Genomic DNA, 23,555 nt, shown 5'->3' on the forward strand with positions numbered 1-23,555 from the left:
GAGGGCCAAACAACTTTCCAGGGGCCCAAGTATGCAGAGAAAAGAAAGCAATGCTTAGCTTCTTTACACTCCTCCATACCCTCTCTATTCTCCATTCAGGCAAGCAAGAAGCATTCTCAGAGCTCTAGGCACATCCCAGTCAGGCAAAGACACACAAGGGGGGTGCAAAGTAGGGCTGGCAAGTGGAGTGGCTCAAGAGTTGGGTGGTCTGGGGAGTGTCCTGAAGGCCAGATAAAGAGGCCTGGAGGGCCACATTTGCCCCACTCTGGGCCTGAAGTTCTATACACACAACTAAAGACCATGGAACACAAGGACAGCCTATCATTACTGTAAAATCTGGGAAGACTGTCTGTTTAGCAGATGGGACTCGACACCCACAACACAGGTTGACTTCTCCACAATTACATGATATAGTTACATTGGTTTTAAGCATCTTATTGATTTTATCTTTGTTTGTAATGATGATTTTATGTCTCTTCCTTTTGAATATTGATGTATTTTAGCCACGCCATCTGTACAACTCTTACATTGTTTGCATAAAGTGTGCTAAGTTCTAACCCAAGTCTGCCAGTGGAGTTACAGGGTTAACCTTCCACTAAAAACACAAGTTCCTGCCTACCTTAAAAAAGGAAAAGAAAGGTTTACTCTCAAGCAATAGGGGACTGGCCTTCTTTGCTTGAGAAGGGGCTCTGTAGCCAGAAATCTATTTACCCTGTCATGGTCAGCTGTGCAGCCCACTAATCAAGCCTTGACTTGGTAGCATCCTGACACAGAGACAGCTGCCTCTGTTCTGCATCCTGCGCTCTTACAAAGGATCACTGCCAAGTACTGGAGGTGTGTTGGGCAGCGGTTAGGGGAGAGAATACTTAGCTGGAGGGGGGGAAATTGGGTGCACTTTTGCCTAATGCACACAGTTTTGCAAGCCGTTTCCCCTAATGTAATGCTGCAACCAGCCGAAACAAGAAAGGAATCGCTACTCAGGTTTCAAGCACACTCTTTTCGTTAGCTGGAGGAAAGTAATTTGATCACATATAGCTTTAGAAACTGTAGCCATCCAGTAAAAAGTACTGTAGTAAAAACTTTCTAAGCCAGAACTAGAACGTAGAAGGTTGCGGGACTCCAAACCCCACCAACCCCAGCCCAGTATGGCCAACGTTCAGGGATGATGGGGATTGTAGTTCAACAGCATCTGGAGCGTCACAGGTTCGCCAGACATCTTCTGTAAGGAAGACGTCCTTTGTAAGGAAGTACCATTTCTGGTTTATGCTTAGATGATTGGAAATAAGCAGCTTATGGGCAGCAAGAGTTTTATTATTGCATGCATCCTAGTATGTTCTAGACTGCTCTAAGGCACCCTACTTGGGACCGAACCTAAAAGCAGTTCAGAAACTTCAACTAGAACAGAATGCAGCTGCCCACCTATTGGCAGGTAGGGTTGATCATCTAATACAAGGATGGGGAAGAGCTGTAGCTCAGTGGTAGAGCATCTGTTTTGCATGCAAAAGGTCCCAAGTTCAACCCCCAACAGCATCTCCAGAAAGGGTTGGAAGAAACCCCAATCTCAAACCCCAGAGGGCTGCTGCCAGTCCAGGATAGGCAATGCTAAATTAGATGGACCAATGGTCTGACTCAGCAGAAGGCAGTTTCCAGTGGCCTGATGTTTACATTCCTCCCCTACCTCACATAACATCCTACCCTGTCCCAGTAATGCCCAGGAAATATGCCCCCAGATCACCCAGTCATTCCTTACACCCTCACAGCTCCTGATTACATCTTCACCCCAAGCCTTATGAATGGCTCAGCCCCCTCATGATCTTCATCCATTGTTCACTTCTTCTTCTTTTTTTTTGAAGAAAAGGAATCTTGGACATTAATCTGAAGTTCTGTACATCATTCAAATGCAGGTGCCCAGCATGACAGAGAAAACACAATGCCCTAAAGTTTAAGACTGGTTTCTGAATACAGTCCCTAGCGTCTGCTATTGATCTTTTGCTATTTTAATGCATTTTTACTGACCGACATGTCCTGTGGTAAAGAATATTGCCTAAATTAGTTATCTGATTGGTTCTTTTGATTAATGATGGGACCGTGCTTCATTACACATGACAACATGATCAGAATAATCACTGCAGCCATAGAGACTGGGAATGGCATTTCTCCCCCCAGACCATCATTTTTAAAGTTCATTTATAAAATTATTTAATGTATACATCCCAAGTCGTAATTTATTTACATGACACTTCCTTCGATGGGAACTGTTGTAGTGTGTCACAAATGGCTAAGAAAACAAGGTAAACTAGATGTACAGATCAATGTCTTCTGGCTCAAGGGGAAAAAAAAACATAATCAAGATTCAGGAGCTGACCTTGTCCAAACTCCAACTTGTCACACAACAAACAGCGAAGTGCCCAGCAAATCATTAGGATCAGCAGGGATGTGTTCAAAGGGAAATTTTTAAGATATCAATTCTGGCCTGTGGTTTTACTTAAACTTCAAAGCCTGTGCACAGTTGGAGATGCCATGCTCACTGCCAGGCTCCTCCACATGATGAGAATGCCGTGTTTTGCATAACTTTGCCTGTGGCCAAACAAATATATATATATATATATATATATATGCTGCATCAGATAAGGGGTGATTGTGATCCAGACATCCCTGCAGCCTTATTTGGCCATTCAGGCTCACACAGCTATAATTGTGTGAGGCGGGAAAGAAGGCCCATCCACCCTGAGCAGCCTTGAGCTTCAGCTCATAGTGACAGCCAATGTTCACAGGAACTCTCCCGTCAGCAGACATGCCCCCAAAGTGTGGTTAGAACTGGGGAGGGGCTGGTTTGAGGTAGAAGATGCACTCAGGGCAAACCTGCACGACCCTCCTCTCCTGACTCACATCACAATGCTTGCATGAGAATAAATACCCATATATTGCCCTCATCCGTCACAATGCGAGATGGCCAACTATGCCAATTTCATTTTTTCCACTCTTAAGTTCTGTTCTTCACATTTCTGCATCAGTTTATGATTCCTTTCTTTCCCTTAAAGTCCTCATGAAAATTCACCAGCATTTTAGCGCAAATTTCTCCTAGTAGAAACATTTTTGGGTGCCCTTTTCCCTAACAGACACAGCTTTGTGAGTTGTTTCCCCTAGTATAGTTACGTATATTATTTTCATCTACATTTGCATTTATATGCACTTTACACTTGTGTACACATTTTTTTCCACTCATGTTATTTGTCTGGACAGCTGCCTTGCAAAATTCGGATGTGTGACTTTTGAGGGACAGCTGTGTTTCAATTCGCACTGTGTTTAGGAATTCAAAATATCTCAGTTTACAGGTCACAGACAAACCAGGATTGGGCTGAGTAGACTCTACTTCAAGCTCACATGCTTTCCCCTCTTCTTGTTCCCTGGTTCTTTCATTCATTTCTCGGTTCACAGAAACTTTGCTTGCTTTTGTATCCAGTGTTCACAGGAAATATGGTTTGTTGTTATGCACATGGTTTGAACAAGGTTTCCAATTCTAGTTAGGAAGCCATCTATGTTCTGCAGCCATTGACTACGAGGGCTTCCTAAAAGGTCATACATACCTGCCCGAGGCAGTTCCCGCCCCCTGCCCCGCCCCAGGTCATAGTGTGACACTCTCATTACTGTACCACACTGGCTCTCCAATAGACCAGCCTCCACTGGAGCCCTGTAGGCTCTCCAAACAACATAGGTACTGAGCAATTACTCAACCATATTGCATGCGGCTGGACAAAGATGCAGCCAGAGCACATGAGCACTTGCTGAAACAAGGATTCTCAGTGCTCTGGGGTTTTTTCCCCTCTCTCTCCAGCCCCCGCCCCATTAACAGGGTCTTGAGATTCCTGATTGCTTTTTAGTTGGTCATTCCGGGATTGATCAGTTTGAATTTATAAGGACAAACGCGCCGTGTTATGTTGGGTTGATGAACGATTCAAAAATGCTAAATGGCAATTCAACACTTAATGTTTTGAAGAGCGCTTAAATGGTGTCATGCGCAGAATAAATGACAGCTTTCATTTTCCTTCTTCAAAATTCTCCGCCAGCCTGTTTGCATGATGTTGACAGATATTTTAGCGTTTGCCAGCGAAATAATGTGAAGGGTTGGACAAGCGCCATAAAACGGTTTCCTTTCTGTGGCAAGTGGGGAAACAAGTACATCTGTATAGTACACATAGACATTTATACTGATTCCCAAACAAATCTTGTTTGTTTTCTGCTAGAGTTTCAAGCATTTACATCTCTGTCTATCATCTATCTATCTATCATCTATCTATCTATCCATCTATCTGTCTGGTAAAAAGGCAAAATTGCAATAGTCTAATATTAATAGGTTGCATCAAAGTTCTACTCAGAGTAGAACCATTGAAATTAATGGACCTGAGATAGTCATGGACATTAATTTACATGGGTTTACTCAGAATAGGGCTCACATTGGATGCAACTCTAACAGTCCCAGCTTAACAGCTTGGTTTTAACCATGCCTACTCAGAAATAAGTCCTATTAAATTCAGTGGGGCTTCTTCTCAGGTATCAAGTCAAATCTTTATTGTTGCAGTCAATGGCCAGGATGATGATATTGGTGGTGATGATGATTTTTTCACTTATAAAGGGTAAATGTCAGAAGGCAACATTTCCTGGACAACAGGATTAACACTGAGTTTGTATTCCCTACTATACTCAATACTGAAAATGTTTGCAACGTAAGTGTATTGAGTTGGGTCCAGAAGTGGCCTTCTGTTCTGTATGTCTTCAGGTCATTGAAGGGCTATTTTACACCTCTTGCTAAAGTGTTACAGGAGACAAGTGAACTGAAATCCAACAATGTTCCTTTGCTTGAGCCAATGCTTGTACAACCTCTTGGATAATGACTTTTATTGAAACTATCACTTGTGATGCTGTCTGAACTCCTGCACAGCCATTGTTGGGACATCACCCACTTCTGTTTTTCTGCTGCTCGTGGTTCTTTGGATCCAGCCCACTGCAGATATTTCACCAGCAGGAACCTGCCTTGCACTGAGGCCATGGGCTCTCAGTGTTTCAAGGTCTCAGACAGGAATCTTTCCCAGCCTTACCTGGAGGTGCCAAGGACTGAGCCTGGACTTGAGGCCTGCAATGCATCTACTCTACAACTGACCTCAGGTCCTTTCCCTCACCATCTCATATTAAAAGGATCCAGAAGCAGGCGACTACAGCTGGGGGCAACCACCAGCCTACGTGGCTTCAAAAGAGGAACAGACAGATTCACAGAGAAGAGGGCTGTCAGTAGCTGCTACCCAATACTGTGCCTCCACAGCTGGAAGCAGCAGTGCTTCTGAATACCAGTTGCTGGAAACCACAGGAGGGGAGAGTTGTTCTTGTACTCAAATCCTGCTTGCTGGTTTCCCGCAAGCAGCATCTGGTTGGCCACTGTAAGAACAAGATGCTGGACTAGATGGGCCATTGGCCTGATCCAACAGGCTCTTCTTTTGTGGTGATGTTCTGATGCAGAATTTCTAAGGTTCAATCTGTAGCGTCTGCAGCTATGATTGGGGATGTCCCCTGTCTGAAACCTTGGAGAGTCACTGCTGGTCATTCTAGACCATGGGTAGGCAAACTAAGGCCCGGGGGCTGGATGCAGCCCAATCACCTTCTAAATCTGGCCCATGGACAGTCCAGGAATCAGCATGTTTTTACTTGAGTAGAATGTGTCCTTTTATTTAAAATGCATCTCTGGGTTATTTGTGAGGCCTGCCTGGTGTTTTTACAAGAGTAGAATGTGTGCTTTTATTTAAAATGCCTCTCTGAGTTATTTGTGGGACATAGGAATTCGTTCATTCCCCCCCCCCCCATATAGTCTGGCCCCCCACAAGCTCTCAGGTACAGTGGACCAGCCTCCTGCTGAAAAAGTTTGCTGACCCCTGTTCTAGATAGTGCTGAGCTTATTGGACTATTAGTTGACTCAGCATGAGGCAGCTTCCTGTGTCACTAAAGCAATAGTCGATCAACTCCCGCCCGGGAACCAATGTCCCCACTGTAGAAGGATGTGTAGGTCCAGAATTGGCCTCCACAGTCACTTACGGACTCATTGTTAAAACCGTGTTTATGGAAGACAATCTTACTTGGCTATGAGTGATCGGCAAAGAAGAAGAAGAGTTGTCGTCAGGGGTGAACTCATCTAAGCTGACCCAAGAGCGCCATGTTTTAGTGCATGGCGGAGGGTCGCTTTTAAATGCTTATTATTTTAATGATGTTAGATCAGTCCATTCTGGAGAAGTGTGTTAGATATGTAAGATAATTGACTTCATATGGATCTTTAATGTGGCTTTGAGGATCTATCTGTATAATGCATTATATATATATATATATATATATATATATATTCCAAAGGCAGAGGCATCTGTATTAATTTATCATAGTGTGTTTTTCTTTTTTTCTTTTTTGTTTCTTCAAAAATAAAATGGCGTGATTTAAGTGCATGGGGCTATTTACTTCTATTTTTAAAGTCTTGTGTAATATGATACAGTATACTGGAATGCATACTTATGTCTCCCCCTTTTCACCAAACAGCTATGCTAAAGCAAATAAAATCAAAGCCATACATCCCCATTTGGTGGCTTTTTTGCAAACTGTAAGTGATGGCAGGAAACCGTTGCAGCCACCCTCCCCCTGACAACGGCAGAAGTAGAAAAAATTAGAAAACAAATCCCCTTTTAAATAAAACGAAGTAAAAAAAGGCCCCACATCGCTGGGAGGAAATGCTAATTGAAACTACCTTGCTAATGCTAGCTAGTCACAGGAAGGAAACATTAAGTTATTATTTTTAATAATGTTTACAAGTATATCCAGCCATTTCCAGCCGGTGAAAAATGTTAGCCTTGGCAAAATGTGGCAGAGCTACTTTTCACTGGTGATGTTGCTCATCTTCTCTCTGATAGCAATCATTAATTTTATTTTTTAACCCAGTCTTCAAATGAAGACGGATGAGTGGGGGAGTTTTAAATGCAAGCTGCTTATGTTCAGAAAAATGGCTGCTGGGTTACAAATTGTGGCGCCTGATTGGAGTCCAGTTGTCGAGGGAGGGGGGAAGCTGGCGAGCAAACTGACAGGCACTGGGAGGACAGCAAGAAGGCAGGGTTGCAGGTACCAGCTCATGTGGGGAGTGTGTGTGTGTGTACATACATATGGGGTGGAGGAGGGGGGCTTAGAGGAGAAGCCCTTCATTCATTGTCTAATTGCTATGGAGCCTTACAGATACTATTATTGTTAATTGCACTTAATAATTTTACCCGTGCATTTTAACATTTATTTCTCATTAGCACCCCTCTTAGTGTTGGCGATCAAAATGCCTGTTATACATCACTTCGCAAGCAACAGAGAACTGCACCTCTTTCCTTTGAAAAAGAAAAATCCCTGTTTTCATTTTTTCCTATAATGCTCTACTTGGATTGTGCATACTCCTATGTTAATCATCATTCCTTTTTTTGGCTGGACGTATGGCAACCCTAAAATATATGCACCTTTAAGGCTTGCTTTTCCTGACTCAGGCTGCCATCTTAATCCCGCTAACATGGAAATAAACTGCCTTGAATTTGGTTTTATTATTAACTTATTTGTCTATTTTTTGAATTCCCCATTCCTCCAAAGAGCGCAATGTTGGTGTACATGGTTCTCTCCTTCCTCTCCATTTTTATTCCCCTGTGAGGTAGGTTAGGGCAAGAAGCAGGGGCTGGCCCGACACTCTAACCACTGGCTCTCTTATCTTTCAGCAGACATGGTTAGGACTGCACTGACATTCAGAAAATCCATATGGGGAAGAAGAAGAGAAACCAAGGTTGTGGAGAGAAGGGATTGATCACCCTGGCCCCCAAATCCCCTCCACTGCATTTCATTCTGCTGCAGAGTCTGGTAGCAATGCCCTGCTTTGAGGGGACCAGCTGTCCTACTTTTATTTTTTATTTTTCCCACCAAACAAACAAACAAACTCCTGCACAAATGTCTATTTAGTTACACCGAGCTTTTACATTATTTCAGATTTCAAACAATGGTGTTTCCAACGAGTCATGTTTCCAAATTGTGTGACTCTTCCCCTGTTTCTATTCCTGTTCCTTCTGCTGATTCTCTTAATCTGCTGATGTTTGAGCACCATTTCCGTCCTTTCTCCAGTCTCAGTTCTGACTTCTCCTTTCTGGATCTAAAGGGCTGTCACGTGGGAGGTGGAGAGCAAGCATTTTTTTTCTGCTGCTCTAGAATGGAAGACCCGAAGCATTGGATTTAAATGACAAGTTAGGAGTTTCCAACTAAGCATTAGGAATAACTTTCTGGTGGCAAGAGCTGCTTGACAGTGGGATGGACTCCCTCAGAAAGTGGTGGACTTTACTTCCTTGGAGGTTTTCAAACATAGGTTGGTTGGTCGTATGTCAGGGAGCCTTTAGCTTAGGGTTACCAGACGTCCCCATTTCCCGGGGACAGTCCCCGGATTTGTGAATAAGTCTCCAGACAAATTCCATCCCTAGAATGTCCCCAGATTTCATCTAATGTCCCTGGGAAACGCAGCAGCGGCAGTCTCAGCAGCCTGGAACACTTGGCTCTGGCTGGCTTCAGGAGCTGCTCAGAAGTCCCCGTATGATGGTGATGCAGGGGCTCTCAGATGCAGCTTACGGACTGCCTCCACCTTCCCTGACCCCAGCAACTAAGGGGATCCCTCAGCTGGGAAGGGAGGCTTCCCACTGCCTAACTGAGAGATCCCTGCCCCCTCCTGCTTGCACGCAAGCTCTGATAGGCAGAATGAAGCCTCCCTTCCCAGCTGAGGGATCCCTGCCCCCTCCTGCTTGCACACAAGTAGGAATGGGATTGGGGCTGCTCCAATGGGAAGAGGGATCCCTGCCCCCTCCTGCTTGTACGCAAGTAGGAGTTGGGATGGGGCTACTCTGAAAGGCAGTGTGAAGCCTCGCTTCCCAGCTGAGGGATCCCTGCTCCCTCCTGCTTGCATGTAAGTAGGAGTGGGATTGGAGCTGCTCCAATGGGAAGGGAGGCATTGCGCTGCCCGAGCCTTGCCGCTGCCGCTCTCAGCCCTCCTTCTCCTCCTTCCATGCTTGACCCACCGCACACCACTTCCCCACCACCACCTAAAAACCAGGCTCATGGAGAAAGGAGATTGAAGCCTCAGAGGAAGGGGAAATGTGGAGGTTGAGGTCAAGGCGGCAGCCACCCCTCTGCCACCGCCATCACTGCAGCATGAACGTGTAGTTCACTGTGTAGTATTTATTTATTTATTTATTTGTTTGTTTATTTATTTGAAGTGTCCCCGGATTCATTGAAAAAAATCTGGTAACCTTACTTTAGCTGTGCTTCCTGCATTGCGGGGGTTAGACAAGTTTACCCAGAGCAAGTTTGTCCTCTGAAACCTTAATAATCTTCCTCCTCTGAATTCCTTGCTACTTGCCAGTATTGTCCTTGAACTACTGGACCCAGTTCTTCAGGTGAGCCTTCCCAGCACTGAACAAAGTGATACAGCTACTTCTCAGGTTTTGCAACCCTGAAAGAAATAACCCCGCAAGCCCTCTTAATGTATCATAAACTGTAGAGGTATAATGTACAGCCTCCCAGCACCGACTCAGATCTTCAGCCTCTTGAGTGTGGTTGTTATAACCTCCCACTCCACTCCACTCCTAAATTGCTCTATGGAGATGATCTATTAAAGAATAACAATAAAGCTTAAATGTTTGAATAACCTTTGAAATTATTGACAAATTGGCCCCGGTGGAATGCTTGGGAGCCTAATGTAGAACCAAAGATCAATGGTAATGCTGTGGAGACAGGTTTCAGATGGCGGCAGGAGGAACATATGTATAATCTTTGTATTCCACAAAACCAGGCATTTGGGCAACCTACATCGTTACAAGGCATGCAGTGCTTCAGGCGGTCAAGTTGACCAGGTCCCTATCCCTCTTAGAGCTGTGGTTCTCTCAACATTTTTTTTTTAAAAAAGCTTACATGAACCCAGGAGCAGAATTTTTAAAACCTGGTCTTTTCAAGTTTAATTGATGTCACGATGTTGTTATGAATTGATCTTTATCAGCTACTTTCCCTTCCATCGGCCAAGGTTATCCTCCTTTTCTATTTTAGACAGTTCTTCAATAGCTGAGTACTTGGTGGTCTCCAGCTCTTCAAAGGTGGCCACTTGTTTTCACGTTATGTATATTAATCTGCATAGAATCTGGGAAGGTGTAAAGTCAGCTAGATTTCTAGGGGTTTCAGTGATGACTTTAAGAACATAAGAAAAGCCTGCTGGATCAGGCCACAGGCCCATCTCATCCAGCATTATGTTCTCACAGTAGCCAAGCAGATGTCTGTGGGAAACCAGCAAGCAGGATTGAGGCACAAGAGTCCTCTCCCCTCCTGCTGTTTCCAGGAAGTGGTAATTCAGAAGCTTTGCTCCTTCCAACTGTGGAGGCAGAGCAGAGTCATCATGGTGAGTAGCCATCTATAACCCTGTCCTCCATGAATTTGTCTAATCCAAGTTGGTGGCCATCACTGCCCCCTGCGGCAAGGCAGAGATGTCATTCATTATTATTCCCTAAGCATCTTTTCAAATTTGAATGGGAGCTAACAAGCTTCACACAGATGAGCAACAAATGAGGTCGTTTTCACCTCACTTTGCCTCAAACACAATGCATTACCTTACCCATTCAGCTACTTATAATCAAGGGATATACATGTCATGTGTGAGGTGGGCCTTAAAACTCTTAGTTGGACAGTTTGAATGCAAGTTGATACTTGGTTGTTCATTGACTCTGTTTCTTGATTTGTATTTAACTGTGGAAACTGTGATATGCACAAATCCTATGTATTGATTAGACCTTTGTGTAGAAGCTGTATGTAGCATGCATAGGCTCTGTTTACCCCCTACAAATGCACCAGACCTGATTAAATATGTGAATATTTAATCTACAGTTGGGATGGGGTTGGCTTATGTTGGGGGGGGGGGTTAGGAATGGACCCCCCATGCAATATGAGTGTGGCCTGTATGTACAAGGTTGCAGTCTATTCTAGATGGGTTGGGACTCTTATCTCTGCCTCACTTCCTCATCTGTGAAATGGGAATTGTAAATGATAATCCAACCTCTCCAATCTGTTGTAAGAATAAATGAAATAAGGACTTTGTGGCTGTTCTTTTGCTGTGGGACTAGAATATAAATGGTTAAATAAAGATGTCAGAGAATTCTGATGAAAACAGAAGCAGGAGCGGAAATGATCAAAGCTGTCCCATGTCTGAAATGGAAATCAATCTAGCAAATAAAACTGGTTTTCACTGTTGTTGTTGTTGCTGATTGTGGTGTTCTGCTCAGTCTGCAAACAACAGGTACTTGATTGCATTCATCTCCATTTGCATTGTGTTTCCTTTGCATTAAATGAATGGGGTGGAATAACACCATGACAAAATACCATACACAATTTACTGAATGAATTATGTAAGTTAGGTAATTTTGCCACAGAGATGAATAACACAGTTTTTGACAAAATATGAACTGCAGTGGAATGGAGAGGACGCTGCAGGCAATGAACACAAAGTGGAATAGTTCCCTTCTTGCATCCCTAAAGATAGATGATAGATAGATAGATGATAGATAGATGATAGACAGATAGAGTCTAGACAAATATGTCACACACAGAGCAACAATATAGGAGAAATGTGCCTTCCATTTGTTATTTAGAGCAATACATGGAGAGTGAAAGGCTGACAACTCATTCTTATTTAATGGCAGAACTTAGTCTCCACTAACTTACCCCGACATGCTGAGCACATCTTCAGAAAGGTCAGCTCGAGGAATGATCTGAGAATCTTTTCCACATTCCCTGCTCTGTATAAGGCTCCTGACCTTTCAGTGATCCTAATTTTTCCCCTCCTTTTCCTTCTTACAGTCATGCCTATTATTTATTGAAGTTGAATGAGTCTTTTCTTCTGCTTTCTTTTCTCCTCTTCCTCTTCTCCTGCCCTTCACCCTAAGGTCCCAGGGCAGCTTACAAAATTGAAGCACAATATTAAAAACAGTTTAAAATAACTTACAACCACAAAAAATAAGGTGTTAAACGATATGCACAAATGCTCTCATATCTCCTTTCAGTCTCCTCTTTTCCAGGCTAAACATACCCAACTCCTTCACCTTTCCTCATAAGGCTTGGTTTCCAAACCCTTTATCATCCTGGTCGCCCTCCTCTGCACATGTTCCAACCTGTCAATATCCTTCTTAAACAGTGGTGTCCAGAACTGAACACAATATTACATGTTTGGTGTTACATGTTTTGGCAGAACATGTTTGGCAGAACATGGTGGTACTATTACATCTCTTGATCTGGACACTATACTTCTGTTGATACAGCCTAGAATATCGTTCGGATTTTTTTGCTGCTGCATCACACTGCTGACTCATGTTAAGCTTGTGGTTTGCTAACACCCCTAGAATACTGGGAACTGTAGTTGTTAAGGCTGCTGGGCATTGTTCAGAGAATGCTTTCCTCCTCATAGGACTAAGATTTCGAGTGTTCCCTGGCAAGATGGATTGCTTGTTAAACCACTTTGGGAATTTCAGCTCTTTGAGGGGAATAGGGGGTATGCTAACAACTCTCATCGCCCTTCACATACTAAAGTTCCCAGAATTCTTTGGAGAAAACCATGACTGTTAAAGTGACATGATACTTGTGGTTTCATTTGGGAAATCCTTCATTGTAGGTTTTTCAGCAGAGGTTGGATGCCACCTTTCATGGATGCTTTAGTTGTGATTCCTCCATCACAAGGGGTTGGACTAGATGACCCCTTGGACACCCTTCCAACTCTTCAGTTCTGTGGTTCTATGTATGGTGTGGCCTGCCTTTTCCAAGAGCACGCAGTTAACCTATATCTGAGCAAATATTGAATTAAAAAAGGCTTCTGTTTGACCATTTGATGCCTATCTGGCAGCCTACAGAGATCTGTGGGTTTTCGGTTGGTGGGACTTTTGGTGTGCCCCAAGCCTGCAACAGCATTGATGTCATGCTCTCTTCCTGGACTTCTCATAACCAGAGAACTGTCCATTAGTCACTGTGTCATCTACCTTCTTGATGAAAATTATTTAAGACCTAGATATGGGACAAGTGCTCCAAAGGAGAGATATTAAAAAAGGGAGATAAACAACAGAAGTGATGGCAACATAAAACCGGGTAAGGATCTGTTCTTTCAAGTAAATAACATTTTCTACAGCCTCTATTTCCTGGAGCAGTGTTTGTGACATACACGTCGCTGCCATAGTAACAAGAGGGGGTACTGGCTTTGACTGGTAAAAGTGGATTCTCCCCACCCCCCTTGAGAGAGGCCAGAGTTCCACTTAAGACATATTCCCAGTGAAGGGAATCTCAGCAAGCTGGTCTGGAAATGTTCGGTCCAAATCAGCTTTATCAAACAGGTTGCTCTGTACATAGTTCTGGAAACCAAGCCTTATGAAGAACAGTTGAGAGAGTTGAGTATGCTTGGCCTGGAGAATAGGAGGCTGAGAGGTGACATGATAGCCATCTTCAAGTAACAGAAGGGCTGTAACATGGAAGGTGGAGCAAGCTTGTTTTCTGCTGCTCCAGAGCGGAGGACCTGAAGCAGTGGACTCAAATGACTAGAAAGGAGATTCTGACTAAACCTTAGGAAGAACTTCATGGTGGCAAGAGCTTTTTGATAGTGGAACATATGAGCTCAGAAGATGGTGGACTCTGCTTCTTTGGAGGCTTTTCAACAGAGGTTGGATCTGTCAGGGATTCCTGCATTGTAGGGGGTTGAACTAGTCAGCCTTTCTCAACCTGTGGATCCCCAGATGTTGTTGAACTACAACTCCCATCACCCCTAGCTAGTAAGGCCAGAGCTCAGGGATGATGGGAGTTGTAGTCCAACAACATCTGGGGACCCACAGGTTGAGAACCACTGATAGATGAACCTTGGGGTACCTTCCAACTCTATAATTGTTTGATCCTTGGTAGGCCTAGATCATACGTTGCACTGATGGTGTGGCCTGCTATAAGGAAGTCTAGAGGATGGTTGCCTTTTTTGCTTGGGAATCTATTGTGTGAACATTCTCCCATGTGCCATATGACAGTTCTAAAGCCATAGCAAGAACCTCCCTGTTTTTCAGGGAATTTGATATGTATTCTTCAATAGAACAGGTCTGAGGAATCTCCAGCCCACAGAGCTTTTTTAGGAACACCAGGCCCTAAATAGCTCAAGAGGACATTTTGGCCAAGCCACACCAACCAGCCCTATATCTGATGCCAGGTGTGGTGTCAGGTATGTGGAAATTAAAGACCTGGCTGAGCCGAAAGGAGTATGCAGCCCTGCCAGTTGGCAGAGCCTGAGAAGCCCTTTGTACAATGCTCCACAAGACCTGAAGATCAGGGGACAGGCAGGTCTTTTCCAGCCCCTTGCAAAGCACTCCAGAATGGTCTATCATGGAGAATTTTGCTGTGGGTTTCAAAATACAGTTCTGCATCCAGGTTATGAATACAAAAATGAATTATATTAGGGAAAATCGCCTTCCGAAAAGGTGTCTATTAGGCAAAATTATATAGAGATATGTGCCTATTAGGAGAAATTCACACTGAAGTGCTGATGAATTTTCAAGAGGACCTTTTAAACAATAACAACAACAACCATATGTGGAAATGTGGAGAATTGAACTGAAGGTTGGAAAAACATGAAACTGAGATAAACCGAAATTTGACAGCTCCTCTGATTGATGCTTGTCATAGAGCATCCTGGCAATGGCAGAGGGGGAAATGCTCACATTATGTCCTGGAGGATTTCCCAAATGAAACAAAATGTTGTCTGTGTCTCTTGTGCCTGATGTTTACTCACTACTCTCTTATTTGGGACCAAAACAAAATGGCCACTACTGCAAGCCCCCTTCCCTCAGCTCAACACCGTCTTCAGCCAGAGGAGGCGGCTTTAGTCTCCCTGCTGCTCTCGCCTGACTGAATGTAAAGAGTCATGGCACAGAATTACTGTGCCGAAACCCTGGAAACAGTTAACTTGGGAGTGCTAGCTTTGTACTAGGCAGAAATTAAAACGTGGCTCCTTTCCCCTCTCAAGTGCCCACGCTGTTCCCTCAGAGCGCCCCCTCTGAACTTTTCCCCCTGCGGGTCTCTCCCCTCCTCTGTTTGCCTCCCTCCCTTGCTCTCTTTCCCTTTTCTTTTCTTATTGACATTCCAGCCCTTGAAACAAGGTCTCCACTCCTTTTTCTCATTTCGAGATCTTGTTTTGGGAGAGCTGTAACACCTGTCCACTGATCGGCTGCCAGTCTGCATCTGTGCCCAGCTGACAAGGCTGTCTGCTTTGACTAATGATGTGATTGATGGACAAAATAAGGAAGAACACACAGAAAAAACATTTCTGTCTGGTCTGGTGTGTCAGCAAGCCTTCATCAAGTGGCTGCTGAAGGTATATTTTGCTGCATGCCTCATTACACAGTAATGGCATTCCCAGGCAAGGCTGTTTCTTTTCATGACACAAGACAGCAGGCAGCTTTATGGACTCTGGGCCTACCGCGCCTGGAGGAGAGAGCCACTAAAGAGTGGTCATTTCCAAAACCACCTCAAGTTGCTTTTTTTGTTGTCATGAATTTAATATGAATCAACACAATGCGAAATGAGCGCGAGGAATTTTAGTGACTAGTCATTTTTTAGGGCTGCTGTCTCAACCGCCATCAAGGAGAGGGGGGAAGGGGGGTGGGGGTGGGAGAGAAGAAAAACACAACATTTTCTTCTACCAAACCTGTTTCAAAAAGAAGTCATCTGTCAATTTTATTGCATTAAAAAAAAGTACACAGAGGCATATATAGTCCAGGCAAATGACTGCTCTGCTGCTAAACATAGAGGAAGATTCCTCATATCTGAAGCAGGGGGTAGAGAAAGGAAAGGAAAGGGGGTGGAAATCTAAATATCAAGCAGACGTATTTAACAAATGGGATTCAAAGGGGCCTCCATTTCGAATGTACAGCTGCAGATGCGTTGGGATGGATTTACTTAAATACGTCCTTCGAATATGACTTTTCAGTGTGTCTTCCAGGTTTTTTACAGTTGCATTTTTAATTAGGTTCAAGGTTTACATTGTAAATTGCTTTGGCCAGTATATGAGCTACCCTGATCTTCCTGCATTGGGTGGGAAGATCTGAACTATCCTTTGACAATCTTGATAATGCAGGGTTCCCGATCACACTGTGGCTTCTAAACAGGTAAAGGTAAAAGTAAGGTAGATGAATCCCAAGCCGGAATTAAGATTGGCGGAAGAAATATCAACAACCTCAGATATGCAGATGACACAACTTTGATGGCAGAAAGAGAGGAAGAATTAAAGAACCTCATAATGAGGGTGAAAGAGGAGAGCGCAAAATATGGTCTGAAGCTCAACATAAAAAAAACCCTAAGATCATGGCCACTGGACCCATCACCTCCTGGCAAATAGAAGGGGAAGAAATGGAGGCAGTGAGAGATTTTACCTTCTTGGGCTCCATGATCACTGCAGATGGTGACAGCAGCCAGGAAATTAAAAGATGGCTGCTTCTTGGGAGAAAAGTGATGACGAACCTAGACAGCATCTTAAAAAGCAGAGATACCACCTTGCTGGCAAAGGTTTATACAGTTAAAGCAATGGTTTTCCCAGTACAGTGGTACCTCGGGTTACAGACACTTCAGATAGCAGACTCCGCTAACCCAGAAATAGTACCTTGGGTTAAGAACTTTGCTTCAGGGTGAGAACAGAAATTGTGCGGCGGCGGCGGCGTGGCGGCAGCAGCGGGAGGCCCCATTAGCTAAAGTGGTACCTCAGGTTAAGAACAGTTTCAGGTTAAGAACGGATCTTCAGAACGAATTAAGTTCTTAACCCGAGGTACCACTGTAGTGATGTATGGAAGTGAGAGCTGGACCATAAAGAAGAATTGATGCTTTTGAATTATGGTGCTGGAGGAGACTCTTGAGAGTCCCATGGACTGCAAGAAGATCAAACCTATCCATTCTTAAGGAAATCAGCCTGGAGTGCTCACTGGAAGGACAGATCCTGAAGCTGAAGCTCCAATACTTTGGCCACCTCATGAGAAGAGAAGACTCCCTGGAAAAGACCCTGGTGTTGGGAAGGATGGAGGGCACAAGGAGAAGGGGACGACAGAGGACGAGATGGTTGGACAGTGTTATAGAAGCGACCAACATGAGTTTGACCAAACTGCGGGAGGCAGTGGAAGACAGGAGTGCCTGGCGTGCTCTGGTCCATGGGGTCACAAAGAGTCAGAAATGACTAAACAACAACAAAAAATAAGGTAAAGGACCCCTGGACGGTTAAGTCCAGTCAAAGGCGACTATGTGGTCATCTCATTTTCATGCTGAGGGAGCTGGCATTTGTTCACAGACAGCTTTCCAGGTCATGTGGCCAGCATGACTAAACCACTTCTGGCACAACGGAACACCATGACGGAAACCAGAGTGCACGGGAATGCTTTTTCCTTTCCTGCTGCAGCGATACCTTTTTATCTACTTGCACTGGCATGCTTTCAAACTGCTAGGTTGGCAGAAGCTGGGACAGAGCCATGGGAGGTCACCCCATCATGCGGATTAGAACTGCTGACCTTCTGATCAGCAAGCCCAAGAGGCTCAACGGTTTAGACCACCCGTGTCCCTTGGCTTCTAAGTGCATTCAGCTAAGTGCACCAAGGAGCACCTGTCAGAGGTACCCAATCATTGTGGGAAGATTTGAGGTGGCTGGTGAGTGTGGGGACACTGAGCACAGTGGACACCACCCACAGCCCCTTCTCATTTCTCATTTCTTTTTTGGTCAACTGTTTTAACTTTTTCAATGTAGGTTTCTCTATGTCACATATTTTTATATCCCTTTTCCCCTCAAAGTTTGTCTTCTCTAGGGTTCCATTATGCAATTGTTTGCACCTGGACATACTGATTTCTTATGAGACATCCCCGCTTAAATTCCTTAACCCTCACAGGTTCATCAGCCCACCCCACCCCCATTGCCATATTAAGCCTTTTGCCAGGGGTTATTGTGAATAATACATAATTGTAACAAGTCGTGATTAGACAAGGAACCTGCTGTATGTAATAAATACTACACAATAAATTAGAAAATGTATATGAGTTTTTTACTCCCACTTAATGCAGGAGGAATGTAAATTCTTGTTATGACAAATGTAAGAGATAATCTTTTAAAGTGCATTTCATTTGCTCTAATAGTAAGAGCCACTTTATCGATGCCTAAGAGTAAAGAGGGGGTGGGGATGAATATGGGATAATTTAAAGCAAATAAATAGCATGATTAAATTCAAGGCTGGTGCTTACTTACAGACACAACCCCTGTTCTCCCTACATGTGAGTTTAAAAAGAGTAATAACAATAATAATGGAAACACCATTTTTGATTTACGAATAAAAGGCTCCCCACGTAGATATGAATAAGTAATGGAAGTTGTTAAAGGCTGTTAACCTCCCTCCTTGACTACAGATACCTCGGGAGGACAATTCCTGAATAGAAAGGAGGGGAAGGAGTTTGAGGATGGGTCGGGATGTGGGGGGAGGAAGGAAAACTCTTGATTGAAAAGTTTAAGCGCAATAATTATTTTCTTTACCAGCTGCAGCTGGGAAGTTGAACATCACAAAACTATCTCGCACCTGTGAATTTGCTGTTGCGTTCTCTGCTGAGAACCCCACAAGGATGAGTGTGGGAAGAGGGTATTTTATCAGTCACTAGTAAGTTTTGAAGCCCTGCCAACCTTGAAGTCAATCCAAGAGGCAAGGTTTCCTTTAACGTTTCTTTTTGAATTATTCAAGGAAGCCATAGATTTGCTGTAAATCAGAATTCAGTTAGGTTATGGATTATTTTTAAAGGGTCATTTCTTTATTATTTAACAAAGACCAGTTATCATGTCAGGGAGCAGTTTTGCTCTTAGCAATTTGGACACTGAAAAGTTAAAAATAGGGCTAAAATAAAATTCAAAGGAAGAACATGCAGTGTGAAGTTAAAATATAGTACAATGCGATAGATTGTGTCCAGCAGCAATTCTACTCAGAGTAGACCCACTGAAGTTGATGGGCACAACTAACTTAGGTGGATGCAACCCTGTAAAATGAAGATATTTTAACTCCAATTTAGCACATTAAATGTGCCCTGTGATCTGGTGGGCATGGGTTTCTGGATATTTGCAAGCAGAGGATGTCACAGAATGAAATTCCGGCTTTCCACAAATACATATGTTGTTGTTGTTGTTGTTTTCCATGATGAAGGTGGCTCCATGTTTTCCTTTACCAATACATCAGAGAAAATTCTCTAGATTGTTTCTCACTCAGGAGAATGATTTTGTATGCTGTTACTAGTAAATGTTAAATAATTATTTATTATGCCCATTAATTTTTGTGAGAATAGAACTTAGAGTGCCAGGTTAGAACTTGGAAGACAACTGTTGAAATTCCCACTCAGCCATGAAGCTCATTGGGTGACCTTGGGCCAATCACCACCTTCCAGCCTAACCTTCATTACAGGGTTGTTGAGAGATTAATATGGGGTGGGGGAAGGCATGTGCACCACCATGAGCTCCTTGAAGGAAATGTAGGTGTAAATAGCAGTTTTAAAAATTCCAATCCATATAGGACAATTTCCTATCAGTGCAAGGAATTATGAATTTTCGTGATGGAAAAGACTGGTCAGATGCCCACCTCAGGGGTTGATGGGCCACAGGGACCCCTGCCAGTGATCAATGGTGGTTCCCTGGATGAGGTTTATGTCATAAGGGGACCCCTACATTTGTCAACCCAAACTGTCCATCAATGAGTAAATGTGTTGGTTGATTGTTGCGTATGTACCCAATGCCTATGCCAAACCTGCTTTCCTCTGTAATCAATAAGGTTGTGACCTAATCTGAACCCACTGCACCTGGACCTGCAACACAGACTATTGTATGATCCAGACCAGAGTTTTGACCATCCCATAAATGTGTAGAGATTACCTCCCCCCCACCGCACATACTCTATTATCTATCTATTCTGCAGTTTGAATATTTTCTGCACTATGAACACAACACTTTGGGATGCTTCCTCGTTGCTCTCCATCTTTCTGAGCCCTGCGAGGACAAAATATATTTTCTTTTCATTTTGGACCTTTAGAAATTATCATCGAACCCATCTGTTTAGAATGTACTAGACATAAATGTGGGTGAGGGAAATTATTTGGAAAGGCCACATACTCGCTCAACTTCCTGGCAGGTTGTCTCAAGAAGAGCGACTTCAGAAGCCACTGGGAAAAGAGAGAATGTTGCTGCAAGAATATCATTTTTATCAGCTCCTTGCTTGGAGCCATGGCAAAACAGGGCTGCAGCTTTGTTGATGCTGGCACATGAACTGAAAGGGAGATCTAACCTTAGGTTATTTTCTTTAATCTCAGAGGAATCAGCCACCCATTAACATGCCCATCCATATATATTGCAGGATACATTCTTTTTCCTAATCAGATTTCTGAGTCTTCCTTGATTTTGATTAATTTTCCTTTTCTTCAGCCCCTTAATATTTTGCTTTCTCCGATGGCTCTTACATCCTGCCCTGGCTTCTCCTTGCAAGCTCCATATGGATTAGAGTTTGCGAATCCAATGGATATATTTGCTTGTTTTCTCTGTGTTTCTGAGAGAAATCCAACTTCTTAAGATCACAAATTGTTCACTTGGCTCTCTGATTCTATTAAAGCGACATTTTTTAAAAATAAAAAAATGGTTTTTCCCCCCCTGTTAAGACTTGCGTGGAACTTTTCTCTGAATGCTGAGTTTATACGTAATGTATTTGAGGAGCTAGTGACCAGGGCTGAGATCCTAACCCCATTCACTTGGGTGCAAGCCCATTGAATTCATTAGGACTTACTCCTGAGTGGGAATTTGTGAATATGTCAGTTTTAATTTCTCTCTTTACCAATCTTAAATTCTCCACATTTTCTATAATAATTTGCTTTTTTAAAAAAAAGTTCCCATGAAATCCACCAGCACTTTTTGTGTTAATTTCTTCCACTATCCACATTTTATATGCAATTCTGCCGAATGCAGAAATTTGTCTGACTCAGTATCAAGACAGCTTCCTATGTTTCTATGAGAGTGCTCTTGTGCTAAAATCCTGCCTGCCAGTTCCCAACATCCATCTGGCTGTCCACTGGGAGAACAGGATACTGGACTAGATGGGCCACTGAAATGACCAGAAAGCTCTTAGCATTCTGCTGTGAGCCCTGACCCGGCTCCCAATTTCGTGCCCCTGAAGCCTCCAACTCTGTGTTGAGATCACTGCTGGATATGGGAGCCATGAAACAGGGGCAGATTTAGGGCAGTGAGTTTGGTTCCCCTGCACTGGGTCCCAAGCCCAGAGGGAAACTGCAGGGTGCTGAAACTGTAACATGGTACACACACAGAACAGAAGGCGAGAAGCAGGGAGCACCAAATTTTGTCCTCGCATAGGGCACTGCTTAAATTTGAAAGACCAACGTCTGCCCCTGCATAAGAACAGGTATGTAGAATGCCTCGTGAAACTTCTTACAGGAGGTCTTGCACAGCCCTGCAAGAAGAAGACTCTCTCCCCCTTCTCATCTCTATTCTTTGTCCTCCACCAATCTGAGCAGGCGCAGCGGATCAAGACTTCTGTAGGTGTGCACACGCATTGCCTTACTGAGTTCATAATTTACAAATGGGGTAGAGTCCTTCCCACAGAAACGGATGAATGTTTTTCCGTCCCCCCCTTTAACTTCAGCTGAATTATGCTCTGTACTCAAAAACACTCTGCACTATGTCTCGGACCCATCATATATCACATGCTGTAGAAAGGGAACAGGGCACATGAACAAATGCTATATAGCATATTGCAAAGCACAAGATTAAGTTCAATCTATAAATAGGGCTTGGGATGCCTGTTTTTAAATAAGAAGAAGAAAGATGGGATAATGGGAGTTTTTATAGGTGGTGGGAGTGCCTATGCCCCGTGACATATCTTCTATATTTCCATTTTACTTTAAATCTACATTACTACTAAAATTTCTAATTAACATGTGTGGCATGGAGAAATTAGAGAGGGAAATGTTCTTTGCTCCCTCTCATCTAACACTAGAGCTCATGGACACCCAATGAATCTAAATGTTGGACGAGTAAGGACAGATTTTTTAAAGAAGACGTCAGTATTCACGCTGTGCATAATTAAACTATGGAACTCACTCTCACAAGAGACAGGGTTGGCCACAAACTTTGTTATTGTTGTTGTTTAGTCTTTTAGTCATGTCCGACTCTTCGTGACCCCATGGACCAGAACACGCCAGGCCCTCCTGTCTTCCACTGCCTCCCGCAGTTTGGTCAAACTCATGCTGGTAGCTTCAAGAACACTGTCCAACCATCTCATCCTCTGTTGTCCCCTTCTCCTTGTGCCCTCCATATTTCCCAGCATCAGGGTCTTTTCCAGGGAGTCTTCTCTTCTCATGAGGTGGCCAAAGTATTGGAGCCTCAGCTTCATGATCTGTCCTTCCAGTGAGCACTCAGGGCTGATTTCCTTAAGAATGGATGTCTTTGATCTTCTTGCAGTCCATGGGACTCTCAAGAGTCACAAACTTACATGGCTTTAAAAGAGGATTAGAGCCGATTCATGGAGCAGAGGGGCTGTCAGTTGTTAGTAGTTATGATGGCTATGGTCAACCTCCACAGCTGGAGGCAGCAATGCTTCTGAATACCAGTTGCTGGACAGCAGAAGAAGGTAGAGTGCTCTTGTTTCCCACATGCATCTGGTTGGCCAATGTGAGATTTGGATGCTGGACTAGATGGCCCACTGGCCTGATCCAGTAGGGAGCAGGGTCCACAATTTCCACTGGGGGTAAGTAAGGTTGCCATTCTTTCAGAAATCGTTGATGGTGTTGGGGAGGGAGGGACTTCAGCTTAGCTTGACTATTATCATTAAGCAAGGTCAGTTCTGCTTTTTTATGCTCCTGCATGCGAGTCCATCACTGGCTGCAGCTGGTGCTTGTTTTCAAACACTATCTATTTGTATGTGTATCTTTTATCACCATTTCCCCCCTCCCCCCTCTCTTTCTCTGACTTTCTTGGGAAAAGAATGGCTTACAGTCACAGGTCAGCTAGGAAGGAGCCAGATACAATTTGCACTCCCCCAGGCTGCCCCGCCCTTCACCCTTCACTCTCACACAGATGAGATAGTTCATCTCGTCTTTTAGTGACTGTACTTTTGAAATATCTCATCACTCAAGGAATTCCGTGGAGGGTTCTCTTTAAAAACAAAACAAGGAGGAGAAAAATCTCAGCAGAAGCTAACTTCCCTGTTTCAAAGCTATAACAAATCTGTTGGCAACTGGGTTTTCCTTTCCATTAAGCAAGAGTCAAATTAGCCCAGTGCATATCATTTTGAACCTTGGATTGTATTTGATGAGACAGAGTAGTTGGTTCTTGATCACAGAAGTCCATAAGGTGTGTGTGTGTTTGTTCAAATTCTTGAATCAGTTAGTTTTATACTGTCCCTGTTGAACTGGCA

This window comes from Podarcis pityusensis (assembly GCF_964106645.2).
Source record: "Podarcis pityusensis genome assembly, chromosome: 8".
NCBI classification, from domain to species: Eukaryota; Metazoa; Chordata; class Lepidosauria; order Squamata; family Lacertidae; genus Podarcis; species Podarcis pityusensis.